The sequence below is a fragment of the Heterodontus francisci genome, chromosome 8 (genome assembly GCF_036365525.1).
Source record: "Heterodontus francisci isolate sHetFra1 chromosome 8, sHetFra1.hap1, whole genome shotgun sequence".
In the NCBI taxonomy this organism is placed as follows: Eukaryota; Metazoa; Chordata; class Chondrichthyes; order Heterodontiformes; family Heterodontidae; genus Heterodontus; species Heterodontus francisci.
The window spans coordinates 116,388,547-116,403,743 of record NC_090378.1 but is presented as its reverse complement, the minus strand read 5'-3'; the positions used below and the strand labels follow the sequence as shown (position 1 = coordinate 116,403,743).

At 44.8% G+C, this 15,197-nt stretch overlaps 1 protein-coding gene across 1 annotated transcript in view; it reads left to right on the top strand.

Annotated features, from left to right (window-relative positions):
* Window positions 1-15,197, top strand: part of LOC137373241 (rab GTPase-activating protein 1-like) — a 556,698-nt gene that overhangs the window by 60,024 nt on the left and 481,477 nt on the right. The window lies entirely within an intron of this gene.

Sequence of the window (15,197 nt, the reverse complement as noted above, 5' to 3'; positions counted from 1 at the left end):
TCACTATTGAGGATACAAGTAACATCCCAGTATTAGCTGTAAGTCAGGAAATGGAAGGGAGGGAGGAACTCAAGAAAATTACAATCACCAGGGAAATGGTACTGAACAAATTGTTGGAGCTGTGGGCTGACAAGTCCCTGGGTCCTGATGGACTTCGTCCTAGGGTGTTAAAAGAAGAGACCAGTGAGATAGTTGATGTGTAGTTTTAATTTTCCAAAATTCCCTAGATTCGGGGAAGGTTCCTTTAGATTGGACAAAAGTGAATGTAGCTCCTTTATTCAAAAAGGGAGGGAGACAGAAAGCAGGAAACTACAGGCCAGTTCGCTTAACATCTGTCTGAGGGAAGATGTTATAGCAGGGCATTTAGAAAAATTCAAATTAATCAGGTAGAGTCAACATAGTTTTGTGAAAGGGAAATTATGTTTAACCAATTTATTGGAGTTCTTTGAGGGAGTTACATGTGCTGTGGATAAAGGGGAACCAGTGGATGTATTGTACTTAGATTTCCAGAAGGCATTTGATAAGGTGCCTCATCAAAGGTTATTGCAGAAAATAAAAGCTCATGGTTTAGGGGGTAACATATTGGCATGGGTAGAAGATTGGTTAACTAACAGGAAACAGAGAGTAGGCATAAATGGTCATTTTCTGGTTGGCAAGATGTAACGAGTGGTGTGCCACGGGGATCTGTGCTGGGGCCTCGACTTTTTACAATTTATATAAATGACTTAGATGAAGAGACTGAAGGTATGGTTGCTAAATTTGCTGATGACACAAAGATAGATAGAGAATTAATTTGTGAAGAGGACATAAAGGGGCTACAAAGGGATATAGATAGGTTAAGTGAGTGGGCAAAAATCTGGCAAATGCAGTATAATGTGGGAAAGTGTGAAATTGTCCACTTTGTCAGGAAGAATAAAAACGAAGCATATCTAAATGGCGAGAGATTGCAGAGCTCTGAGATGCAGAGGGATCTGGGTGTGCTTGTACATGAATCGCAGAAGGTCAGTATGCAGGCACAGCACGTAATTAGGAAAGCTGATAGAATGTTATCGTTTACTGCAAGGGGAATTGAATACAAAAGTAGGGAGGTTATGCTTCAGCTATACACGGGGCATTGGTGAGACCACATTTGGAGTACTGTGTACAGTACTGGTCTTATTTAAGGAAGGATGTAAATGCGTTGGAGGCAGTACAGAGAAGGTTTACTAGACTAATACCTGGAATGGGTGGGCTGTCTTACAAGGCGACCTCATTTAAGCATATAAGATCCTGAGGGATCTTGACAGGGTGGATGTGGAAAGGATGTTTCCCCTTGTGGGAGAATCGAGAACTAGGGGTCACTGTTTAAAAATAAGGGGTTGCCCATTTAAGACCGAGATGAGGAGAAATGTTTTCTCGGAGGGTCGTGAGTCTTTGGAATTCTCTTCCTCAAAAGGCAGTGGAAGCAGAGTCTTTGAATATTTTTAAGGTAGATAAGCAAGGGGGTGGAAGGTTGTCGGGGGTAGGTGGAAATGTGGAGTAATCAGTTCAGCCATGAAACATAGAAAATAGGAGCAGGAGTAGGCCATTCGGCCCTTCGAGCCTGCTCTGCCATTCATTATGATCATGGCTGATCATCAACCCAGTAACTTGTTCCCACTTTCGCCCCATACCATTTGATCCCTTTAGACCCAAGAGCTATATCTAACTCCTTCTTGAAAACATACAATGTTTTGGCCTCAACTGCTTTCTGTGGTAGCGAATTCCACAGGCTCACCACTCTCTGGGTGAAGAAATTTCTCCTCATCTCAGTCCTTAAAGGTTTACCCTGATCCTTAGACTAAGACCCCTGGTTCTGGACTCCCCCACCATCGGGAACATCCTTCCTGCATCTACCCTGTCAAGTCCTGTTAGAATTTTATAGGTTTCTCTGAGATTCCCCCCTCACTCTTCTGAACTCCAGCGAATATAATCCTAACCGACTCAATCTCTCCTCATATGTCAGTCCTCATATGTATGAACTTATTGAATGGTGGAGCAGGATTGAGTGGCCTACTCCTACTCCTAGTTCGTATGTGAGTCCCTAGTCTAAGGGGTGTGTCTGCCTTCTGGAACAAAGTATCCAGTTACCTCCCCCTCCCTGATGCATTGCAGTGTCTGAAGCTTGGTCTCCAGCTCATTGACTGAGCCGAAGCTCCTCGAGTGTAGACATTTACTGCAGATGTGGTTGCCTGAGATCACACTGGTATTCAGCAGCTCCCACATAGTGTAGTTTCAACACATCATCTGTCCAACCATCTTTACTGTGTTTTAATTAACTAATTAATTAATTTCTTAATTGTATTTGAATTAATGCCACTGGTCCTGCTTGTGCTTATGTTCTTTTTATTTATCTTCTACCTGGCCCCATTGAAACTCCATAGTTTAGATAAGATAAATAGGATATATTCACTAGCCAATCACTACCTGCTTCCCTGTGATGTTGCACCTTGATTTTTCTTTCTCATTGCAGCCTCTGAACCTATGGATTGGCTAGCCCACTCTACTCCTTCTAGCCACTCTCGCAGTGAAGTCTTGCTCTCTCCTGCGCTCTTTATGCCCCTCTCCTTTTCTCTCTCCTTCCTGCTGCTCTTGATTATCTGTTTTCTTTGTGCTGTCTTTCTTTTACTTCTGGTTCTATTCATTGTTGAGGCAACCCCATTGCAGAAAACCTAATAACTGAGTTTTGTTTGGTGCTCGGGAAGGCTGTTTGAGGATTGCTGAAGAATATCCTGTTTTGTTTTGTTGGCTTTCCCCCTTCTCCCTTCTGTGATATTTTAATGTACTTTCTACCCTCCAGCTGTCTGTCCAAGCCCTTACCATGGGGAAAAAGTGAACAGGAACCTGTTCTCAGATTTTTGCAAAGGCTGCATTTGTTGACAATGCTACCACTAGGTGGCGCAGTACTTGCACATGTACAAATGCAGTCTCATCCACTGAAAGGTCACTGTCTGTGACGTCTCAAGCAGCTGCCAGTAATAAAGATGGTGCCGCTCAATTTATCACAATAAACAAATTAAACCCAAATCCCCTGAATGGCTGTGACCGCCACCTCCATCCACCCCCAACAGTACCCCCACCCCCCCCACCATCGCGTCTCTCTTCACCGCTCCCTTCCACACCTGTCCGCTTGCGCACCACCTTCCCTCAACCACTCGCTCCCTACCGACACCCACCCCTGGCTGCTTGCTCCAGGCCTTGCCGCATTGCTCTCTTGGCCACTCGCTCCTGCGTTGCCCTGTTACCCCTCGGCTTCTCGCTCCCCGTCTTGCGCTTCGGTGGCTTTTTCCCTGCTTCTTCACGCAGTAGCGAGTGACTGAGGGAAGGTGGCGGCGAGGCTGGGAGCGAGTGACTGAGGGAAGGTGGCGGCGAGGCTGGGAGCGAGTGACTAAGGGAAGGTGGCGGCGAGGCTGGGAGCGAGTGACTGAGGGAAGGTGGCGGCGAGGCTGGGAGTGAGTGACTGAGGGAAGGTGGCAGTGAGGCTGGGAGCGAGTGACTGAGGGAAGGTGGCGGCGAGGCTGGGAGTGAGTGACTGAGGGAAGGTGGTAGTGAGGCTGGGAGTGAGTGACTGAGGGAAGGTGGTAGTGAGGCTGGGAGTGAGTGACTGAGGGAAGGTGGCAGTGAGGCTGGGAGTGAGTGACTGAGGGAAGGTGGTCGTGAGGCTGGGAGCAAATGTCTGAGGGAAGGTGGTAGTGAGGCTGGGAGTGAGTGACTGAGGGAAGGTGGCGGCGAGGCTGGGAGCGAGTGACTGAGGGAAGGTGGCGGCGAGGCTGGGAGTGAGTGACTGAGGGAAGGTGGTAGTGAGGCTGGGAGTGAGTGACTGAGGGAAGGTGGTAGTGAGGCTGGGAGTGAGTGACTGAGGGAAGGTGGCAGTGAGGCTGGGAGTGAGTGACTGAGGGAAGGTGGTAGTGAGGCTGGGAGTGAGTGACTGAGGGAAGGTGGCAGTGAGGCTGGGAGTGAGTGACTGAGGGAAGGTGGCAGTGAGCCTGGGAGTGAGTGACTGAGGGAAGGTGGCAGTGAGGCTGGGAGTGAGTGACTGAGGGAAGGTGGTAGTGAGGCTGGGAGTGAGTGACTGAGGGAAGGTGGTAGTGAGGCTGGGAGTGAGTGACTGAGGGAAGGTGGTCGTGAGGCTGGGAGTGAGTGACTGAGGGAAGGTGGTGGGGAGCAAGTTCCATTAAGCGATGCAATTGTAGAGTGCATGCGCAAATTAGTCCATAATAGCAGGAGTAAACCGTTTTGCGCATGTGCGTAGCTGGGAACGCACTGGCGACGTTGGCGCTTGGCTGCGTTGTCAGACATCAATTTGGTTTGCCAATGCTGCTATGTAACCAGATGTGGAAGAATGACACGTCTTTTTGATTTTTATTGTTCCCATTCCCTCACCGCCATGTGGAAGCAGCTAGCCATCATTTGGTATCTTTCCCAGCTTTATACCTGTGGTTGGAATTGCACCTTACCACTGTTCTGCACTTCAAATTTGTAATATCTTCTCCACTACTATCTTACAAAAAATAACACACAATGTACAGCACAGAAGCAGGCCATTCAGCCCAACTGGTCTATGCCAGCGTTAAAACTTCACAGGAGCCTTTTCCCATCCCTCTTCATCTCACCCTATCACCATATCCTCCTGTTATTCCTTTTCCCCCCAACCAGTCTCTAGGCAAAGATGTTTCTCTTGAATTCTGTAGTGGATTAATGGTGACTATCTTATATTTATGGCCCCTAGTCTTTGTCTCCTTAGAGACGCTTTGAGTTACTAATCACATTATATAGAATGCAACGAACATTAAAACAATTACTTTTTGGGAAGTTACTGCCCGTTAACACCTTGAGTTTAAGGACCAGTTTAGTCTGTTAACAAAGGAACGTATCATCATTTGTGATTTCTTCATGTGCATTGGTCAGTTCTTCGGACTTTGGAAAAATGAGCCTTGTATCAAATTAGTCTGTGAAATTGTTTGCCCTTGTATTTACTAGTGAAGTACACATTCATGCATATTGCTGAAATATGCAAAGGCATTGCTTTCTTCCTTTCCTTTTTGGCCTCTGTTTCGAGAGACAGGTAAGTGCCCAGAGGTGGTCAATGGTTTGTGGAGTAGTGCCTGGAGTGGCTATAAAGGCCAATTCTAGAGTGACAGATTCTTCCACGGGTGCTGCAGGTAAAGTTGGTTGTCGGGGCTGTTACACAGTTAGCTCTCTCCTTGTACTTCTGTCTCTTTTCCTGCCAATTGCTGAGTCTCTTCGACTTGCCTCTCTTCAGCCCCGTGTTTATAGCTGTTCGCCAGCTCTGGCGATCGCTGGCAACTGGCTCCCACAACTTGTGGTCAGTGTCGCAAGACTTCATGTTGCGTTTGCAAATGTCTTTAAAGCGAAGACATGGACGGCCGGTGGGTCTGATACCAGTGACGAGCTCACTGCACAACACGTCCTTGGGGATCCTGCCATCTTCCGTGCGGCTCACATGGCCAAGCCATCTCAAGCGCCGCTGGCTCAGTAGGGCATACATGCTGGGGATGTTGGCTTCCTCGAGGACTTCTGTTTTGGAGATATGGTCTTGCCACCTGATGCCAAGGATTCTCCAGAGACAGCGAAGATGGAATGCGTTGAGATGTCGCTCTTGGCTGACATACATTGTCCAGGCCTCGCTACCGTAGAGCAAGGCATTGAGGACACAGGCTTGAAACACTTGGACTTTTGTGTTCCATGTCAGTGCGCCATTTTCCCACACACTCTTGGCTAGTCTGGAGATAGCAGCAGATGCTTTTCCCGTGCGCTTGTTGGTTTCTGCATCGAGAGACAGGTTACTGGTAATGGTTGAGCCCAGGCCAGTGAATTCTTGAACCACTTCCAGAGTGTGGTTGATAATGTGTTATAAATTATATTAAGGCTTCCTTGTGTATTTCTGCTTTTATTTCCAAACTTAATACAGAAAAGAGATGTGGGTATTACACTACACTATTCCATGTAAATCAGGCTCTGAAAGGTTAGAGCTGAATCCACAATTGGGTGCACCCTATGGTAGCTAGTCCTTGCAATTAGTCCTATTGCGCCTACATTATGTTTCTCCAGCTATGAAGTGTGGAGCATTATTATTAGTGAGCTGTGCAGTTTTGTATAATGTGTGAAATGAGACTGGAGCAGGAAAAGTTGCAACTGCGCTATCAGAAACATATGTACATTTAGTGAGACTTTTGAGACAGAAGCAGGATTCAAGTCAACTCCAAGATTTCCATTTAAAATGCGACATTAGGTATTTTACACTTGTATTAATATTACACCTCATGATGTGACTTTGGTTTATGTCCTATCGCATCTGTACTAACAGCTGATCGTGTGTTTGTGCATGAAGCCACAACTAATATGCTTTCAACACACCATTAACATATTGTTTGCCTTTGCTCTGTGACCTTTTGGTCAGCTATGTGGCCTGGTCCAATCTAGACCTCCTTTGTTATCTCTTGCCCCACCCCCACCTCACTTGCTTATAATCTGTGACTTTTCTAATATTTGTCAGTTCCGATGAAGGGTCACTGACCCGAAACGTTAACTCTGCTTCTCTTTCCACAGATGCTGCCAGACCTGCTGAGTGGTTCCAGCATTTCTTGTTTTTATTCCTAATATGCTGGAGTCTGTTTACGCATAGAGTTAGGGTCTTGTACCTCCTTCCTGCTCACTTCTGAGATTGAACTTTTTGAATGCTCGAAAATACCGGCGCAATTGATTTGTGCAAGTTACACTTTGTGAGTGTTGAGGGTAGGATAGGACCCTCTGCGTGGTGAGACACCTTACCGTGGTGCAGGGGTTAAGGATTTCTTCTGGAATCTTTCGAAGAGCTCACCTTATTGTTTCTGCATTGAGTGGAAATATGACCCTGGGATGAGTAGTACTTGTAGCTGTGCATTTGAAATGCTTTGGCATTAGAAATCAATCCCATCCCATTCTTGCTAGCAGCACTCCATGCTGAACTCTCTTTACCGTTCTTTATACCGTAATAGTTCTGCTGAACTTGATTATATTTCACTTATCTTTAGCTAAATATCCCCTAGTACTGTACTTTGCTTTGACTGCACAAATTGCTCAGTGTGGTCTTGTTTTTAAAGAACAAGTCCCGTCTCCTTTGACTGTCAAGAACATTTTTTAGTTATACACAAATCTGCCACCTTTTGAAGTCCCTGGCACCCAATCTCAAACGTGCCTATCACCGCATTAAAATAACTAAATATATTTAACTAGTTAAGATTGGATCCATGCCATTGGCCCGCCTTCAGCAAACGCTTAATTCAGCTGCCTTGGAGAAATCAGTCTTTTGTCGCACTCACATTAATGTTCATTGTCCAATGCATGGAGTCGATCTGTTTACTGTCTCTTTCTGCTAAGTTGCCGCCTGAAGTCTTCCATCAGCAGCACTTGCGTCTACACGCGAACCCTCATTCGGATCTCTGCAACCAGCTACATTCCAGTATCTACACCAGAACCATAGAATCTTACAGACAGAAGGAGGCCATTCAGCCCATCATGCCTGCACCAGCTTTATGAAAGAGCTATCCAATTTAGTTCCATAATAACGCAATGGGTCCTCTTCAAATACATGTCCAATTGCATTTTGAAAATTCCTATTTGATCTGATTCCGCCATAATTTCAATTAGTATATTCTAGGTGCTAATAAGCCTCTATGAAGAAATTTCTCCTCATTTCCCCTCAAGTGCTTTCGTCACTTATTTTAAATCTATGACCTCTGGTTATCAACCCACTTGCCAGAGGAAGCGGTTTGTCTCTAATTGTTCTATCAAAACCCTTCATAATTTTAAACACCTCTATTAGGTCTCCTAGAAATCTTCTCTGCTTTTGGAACAATCTCAGCTTCTCCAATCTCTCCACATAACTGAGCTCCCTTATCCCTGGTATCATCCTGGTACTGTGTCCAGGGCCTTGATATCCTTCCTAAATTGAGCTTGCTTGTTATTCTGAGTCATGTTCTTCTAAATCCCCGTCTACCTTGCACTGCCAAGCTTCTCTGCTGCATCTAGCTTTAGCTGTGAAAATCTTAATTAATAGTTGCCTTTACCTTAGGGATTCACAATGGAATCATGCACGGCCTGTGAATGAAACTCCTACATGCCTTGCTTCTATTCACTAATCATGTACGCGAGGCTGGCTCACGCTGGCCAAGGGGACTGGTTTCCCTGTCTTTGCCATTTTGGATGTCTATCAGAAAAATATTGTTTTACCCCTCAGAGATCTCTGTGATTGTCCAACTCTGGCTTCTTGGGCGTCTCCAAATTCCTTTGCTCCGCCATTGGCGGCTGTGCTTTCAGCTTCCCAGGCCCTAAGCTCTCTGTCTCTCTCTATTCTCCTTTAAGGTGCTCCTTAAAACCTACCTGTTTGACAAAGCTTTTGGTCACCTGTGCTAACCTCCTTACAAGGCTTGGGGTGTCAAGAGTTTGTCTGATAATGCTCCTGTGAAATGCCAGGGATGTTTTACTATGTTGTAAAAGTGTGATATAAATGCAAGTTGTTTTGGGGAATAGTAGACTGCAGGAATGCGGCAGCTAGTGACTGGAAATGAATGTTGATCAAAAACTGGAGATGTGCGAGGGGCGTTGGGGGAGGTGGGGAACACAATATAAACATTCAAAACACAAGTTCCCTACTTTAAAATTAATCATCAGGAAAGGTTGGCCATCCTAAAGCACATTTATTGTGTCTTCAGGATGTCTACAAGTGGTTCACAGCCAAAGGATTACTTTTGAAATGCAGTCACTGTTTGGTAGGCAAACATGGCACAGCAAGGTCGCATACCAGCAAATGAGATAAATGGCCAGTCAGTCCGTTAATGATGTTTGTTGAGGGAGAAATGTTGTCCAGGACACTGGGAAAAGTCCCTGCTCCTTTTAGAATAGTTACATGTACTTTCAAGTTTATCTGAGAAGACAGACAATGCCTTGGTTTAACTTTTCATCTGAAACTTTGGCGCTGCTGACGGTGCAACACTCCCTCAGTACTGCACACTGAAATGTCGGCCTCGATCATGTGGTTTGACTCAGAGGCAAGAGTGCTACCAACTTAGCCAAACTGGCATTTAAGGATACAGTCAACATTTACCCAGTAAATAAACATAGTAAAACAAACAGTGTGACCTGCACTGGAAGAATAATGGCTGCTATCAGGAAAAGTTGTGCTTGAAAGTTCCTCTTTCTGCTTAGGCAAATCTTTAAACATATACAGTGTTTGCTGCTTCGAATTGTGCAGGAATGTTCTGTGTGTTTAGGAAGTGTTAGTTTGAGATTACTAGTTCACAGAATACTTTGTGCATTGTTCTGTAAACTGAGTGCAGAAATTCAGTGAGTATCATTATGTTAATTGTAGCAATGCTGAATGTGTACCTGCTGTGTATTTCCAACTTTCTTTGTTGTTTCTCAATTTAAAAAAAAGCAGTTAGTTGTCTTTAAATGTGTCTGCACTTCATTGATTTAAGTATTTGTGATACTAAGAGTTTTCAAAATCTCCATGTATCACCTCCCTTTCTGTTTGCAATCTGTAACTCTGACAGAAAATGCGTCATCCCTGCCGTCTTCTGGAAAAGTAATGGTTAGTAGACTTCGAACAGCCCTTTGCGTTAATGGCCTTTGTTTAGTTCTGTGTAAATTAGCCCAGTTGCTCTGTTCTAGAAGTCGCTTTGACTGTCACCAGTTGTGTAGTGTCCCCATCTTATACTCCAGCAGCATAGTCCAATCCCACACATGTGTACATTTCTTTATGTTCCTATCCTGTACCTGTAAAATAGTGTGTCTGTCTGGCAATGTGAGCTACACAAGTTCAACTGGTAGTTGTGTTGTTTTGTGTAGGTGAATGGTTATAGAGCTTTTTCACTTGAGCTACAGAGTATGGATGCAGTGCTGTTATTTTTGCAAGTGGAATGGCAGCCAAAAATTCAGCCTGTGACTTGTGTGCATAGAAGTGGAGGGAAAGCCACTTGTAACAATGTTTTTTTAGATTGATGAGCAGGTGTATTTATAAAAACTGCAAAAACTGTGTCGTCTGTTGAGACTGGTTCTTGGACCTCTTTCCATCTTGAAATTTTTTCTACCCACCCCAAACTCAAGCGCTCTCTCTGAGATAGGAGCAATCAGGGCATCCCATGTCGCTAATCTCTGATTGGGCTTTCTATTGAATTGGAAAAGTTGAGGACAGATTGTCCACCATTTTGGTCATATACAACATCACTTTCTAGCAAGCTTTCCACAATATGTTATTGGTAAGTAAGAAAGACTCATCACCTTGACCTCTCTGCCCCCTTCACCACTGACCTTTTGATTCTCCTCTACCAATTCGCATCTGCAGTTCATCTTTCTGGCACTGTGTTCACTTGGTTCCATTTTTCTCAATACACCAGTTTCACCTCTTCAAGAGGATTCACATCTCGAGCCTAAATGAATATCTGCAGTGCGCCCCAGCCATCATCTTTGCCCCTCCTATTTATCAACTACATCCTACCTCCCAGTGATATTATCCACGTGCATTCACTGATAAAACTCAACTCAGTCTCTCTGCCACCACCATTGACTCTAAGGTTGTAACTATCTTTTTATCCAACATCAAGGCCTGAGACGAGTCGGTTTCTTCCAGCTCACCCATTTGGAAAGCCGAAGCCATTATTTTTTAGTACAGCGCCAACTTCCCTCAATTGGTCTGCAATATCAGACTATGTCTTGGACCTGAGCTGCCATTTACACCCTGAGATCCAGTCAGAGGCTAGGAATGCATTTTCCCAGTTCAAGAATGTTGCATTCTTGCACACACACCTTTCTCCCTCAATCGTCATGTCTTTGTGCTGAGGATTGAATTCTTGAACACCCTCGCCTCCTTCACAAATTATAATGAATGCAAAACCTGCATCTTGTGTCCTCTTGTACAGTAGATTGTGCATTCCCGTTATCTCCATTCATTCCTAAATTCACTGGCTGTCTGCATCCTAGCATATTGATTTAGAGATCCTTGTCTTCATTCTCAAATCCCTCCCCTACTTTCTATTCAGGTGATTTCCTGTAACCATGTGTTTTAGTGTGTACCTCTGCAACATGAATTTTGCTTACCGCTCATCCTTTGAACCTTTTTCTCTACTGTTGTTGGCTAATTCTTCAGTCACAGCATGCCTGCCTTCTGAAGCTATCTCCCTGCTTCTGTCTCTCTTCCTTTAGAAATCTATTTCAACTGGAAGAAAGACTTGGGTTCATATAGCGTCTTTCACATCCTTCTGCTCCTCTTCCAATAGTACTATTGGATCTTTTATGTCCACCTGAGAGGTCGGATGAGGCCTCGGTTTAACATCTCATCCAGCACCTGCAAGTATTGGTCTAGGAATGTAATCAAGTGCTGGAATGGAGCTTGAGCCTTCTGGCAGGATTGTTGGCACAAGGCTACGGCTGGTATTTGGCATCCTCCCCTATTTAAATTAATTTCCTTTGCCCCTGTTTCATGGCCTGTTTCTCTTCATTGCTAAGTAGCCTGGGGCTTGCTGTACAAGTGAAAATTGTGTTCACGGGATTTCCCACTGTATGCAAGGTTCCTATTGTACTGAAGTGCCTGAATCATGGCTTGCATATACTCATCTGGGCACCACCCTATTGTAATTGAAAGATAATGAGCAATGGAGAAGAATTGTCTAACTTCAATACTTTGAGTCTTTCTGGGAAGTTCTGATGAAAGGTCATCAACCTGAAAAGTTGACACTGTTTCTCTCTGCACAGATGCTGTCTGACCTGCTGAGTATTTCCAGCATTTTCTCTTTTTTTATTAGAGGCTGAAGAGTGTCTGGGTTGGTATTTTTGATGGGAAGAGGGAGTCAAATCAATTTTTATAACCTTAGACAGGCTGGTGTCTCTGATTTGATTGTTGCGTCATGTGTGGGGATTACTTGGTTTAGAGAATGAAGAGGGCAGTAAAGTTAAAGTTTCTTGCTACTTATTCCTGTTTTGGCTGTTATAATTTGCTGTACAGCAAAAGCCACTTCATTTCAGTTTAATAAGTTCACCTTTGTATGTCTTAACCCCTGAGGGTTGAAGTCCTTTTAGGAATCTAATTAATGCTCTGTTTTAGAAATAGTAATGTTCGGAGAATCCGTAAAATGACAATTGGGAGTTTGTATTGTGTTGCCCATCACTGTATGATATGGTATGAATGGGGTTTAGCTATCTAGTTGCAGTAGATTTTCATAGAATCATACACCACAGAAGGAGACCATTCAGCCCATCAAGCCTGTGCTAGCTCTTTGAAAGAGCTATTCAGTTAATTCCCACTTCCCTGCTCATTGCGTGGAGCCCTGCAAATGTTTCCTTTTCAAGCGTGTTGTATTTATTTTAATATGTGTTCATATTTGAGCCAAGCTGTAACAAGGGTCTGCAGCTGAGTGAGCCTGTGCAACCCAAATTGAGTATCATTGAACTGGCTATTGGTGGGTAAATGTCGTTTGATAGTACTCTTGATAATACCTTCCATAACTTGGCTGTTAATTGAGTGTAGGCTGATGGGGTGGTAATTGGCTGGATTGGTTTGGTCTTTTTTTTTGTGAACAGGACATACCTGGGCAATTTTCCACATCGTTGGGTAAATGCTAGTGTTGTAGCTGGAGGTGCAACTAGTTCTGTAGCATGTGACTTCAGCACGACAGCTATGATGTTGTCGGGGCCCATAGCCTTTGTTGTATCCAGTATAAAGGCCTGCTCAGTTCGGGAAAAAGAACCCGACCGATCCACAGCGGACCCGAGATCGACCCGGCCCGAGTCCCTCCAATTTCGCCCCAACCCGACCTGAGCCCGACCCCACTTGACCCGACCATCCCTTTACTTACCTTCCGACTGGGAAGCTCCACGAAGCTGCAGCGCATGCGTGATGACGTCATAATGACATCACTCGCTCACTGCGCAGACTCAGTTTCATCCTGGACTCCCAGCTCAGCTAAGTATTTTTTATTTTTAATACTTACCGGCAGAGCACTTACCGTGTGTGTCCGGCCCGACCTGACCTGAGCACGACCTGGACTCGGCCCGACCCAAGCCCGAAAGCCAGACCTAGAAGAGGGGCTGGACCCGAACCCAATACATGTCGTCGGGTTTGGGTCGGGGAGCAGGACTTTAATCCAGTGCACCCATTGCTTGATATCACGTGAAGTGAATAGAATTGGCTGAAGACTGGTATCTGTGTTAAACTCCAGAAAGTTGGTTATGGAAGGATAATGCTGGAGCCTATATTTACTCAGTTTCACATTTATTGTGTAGAATAAAAGGATTACAAATATGTAACTCCTCACTCAAAGCCCTCCACCAGTCTCAGTGAGTATCTGCTTATAAGTGCTCAACTACATATAATCAAACCATTGATACACAATTAACAGATTAACAATCTGTAATGGTGGGGACCTCAGGAGAGGCTGAGATGGATCATCCACTTGGCACTTCTGGCTGAAGATGGTTACGAATGTTTCAGCCTTGTCTTTTGCACTCACGTGCTGATCTTTGTTGAATTTGCATGGAAGTGAGGACTAATTGGATAGCCTTTTTAAAGAACCATCATAGGCACAATGGGCCGAATGGCCTCATCCTCTGCTGTATGAAAATCTGCTGTAACAAGGTAACTAAGCCCCTTTCATGACTGGGTGTGGTAGGATTCATCTGCTCTAATGGTTGTCGGATCGCTTAGTTCTGTCTATAGCATGCTGCTTCCATTGTTTAGTGTGCATGTAGCCCTGTTTTGTAGCGTCACCAGGTTGACACCTCATTTTCAGGTATGCCTGGTGCTGCTGCTGGTGTGCTCTTATAACTCCTCATTTAACCAGGGTTGGATGCCTCATTTGATGGTAATAGTAGAATGAGGAATATGCCAGGCCATGAGATTACAGATAGTGGTAAAATACAATTCTTCTGCTCATGGCCCACGTTGCCTCATGGATGCCCAGTTTTGAGCTGCTAGATCTGGTCTGAATCTATCCCATTTAGCACAATGGTAGTGCCACAAAATATGATGGAGTGAATAGTGTGAAGTTGGGACAGCGCAATGGTCACTCCCACCATGATTGGCATGGACAGATACAACCATGACAGATAGATTGGTGAGGACATGGTGAAGTAGGTTAGTTCCTTGTATTGGGTTCTCCCACAACTTGCCACAAGCCCAGTCTAATAGCTATGTCCTTCAGTAGTTGGTCAGTAGTTTTACTACCAAGGAACTCTTGGTGATGGACACTGAGGCCCCCCCACCCAGAGTATACGCTGTTGCCTTTGCTACCCTCAGTGCTCCTTCCAAGTGGTGTTGAACATGAAAGAGCCATCAGCTGAGGGAGAGTGATGGATAGTAATCAGTAAGAGGCTTCTTTGCCTATGTTTGACCTGAAGTCATAAGACTTCATGGGTCTGGAGTCAATGTTGAGGACTCCCAGAATCACCCCCCACCCCTGCCCCCACCCTTCCACCTGTATACCATTGTGTCGCCACCTTTGGTAGGCTTGTCTTGCTGATGGGACAGTGCATACCCAGGCATGGTGATGGAAGAGTCTGGATGTTGACAGGTAGGTATGATTCTGAGAGTATAATTATGTTAACTTGTTTCTTGGCTAGTTGTGGAACAGCTTTCCCAACTTTGGCACAAGTCCCCACATGTTGGTGGGGAAGATTTTGCAGGGTTGACTGAGCAGGGTGTGCCTTTGTTGTATCTGGTGCCTAGGTCGATGCCAGATGGTCTGCCCTATTTTATTATTGATATACTTTAATGGTTTTGATACAACTGAGTGGCTTGCTAGGCCATTTCAGAGGGCAATTAAGAGTCAGTCACATTGCTGTGGGTCTGGAATCACCAATATGTCAGACCAGGTAAGGGCAGCAGATTTACTTCCCTAATTGATGTTAGTGAACCAGTTGGGTTTTTATGACAATCCAGTAGCTTCATGGTCACCAATCCCAAGACTAGCTTTTTATTCCCGTTCCCTTTATGCATCCAGTTCACTTTTGAAAGTTACTATTGAATCTACTCTTACTCATGATGTATGGTAGCATAGTGGTTATGTCACTGGACTAGTAATCTAGAGGTCTGGACTAGTGAGCTGGAGACCTGAGCTAAAATCCCACCATGGCAGTGGGGAATTTAAATGAAATTAAATAAAGCTGTAATAAAAAGCTAACATTAG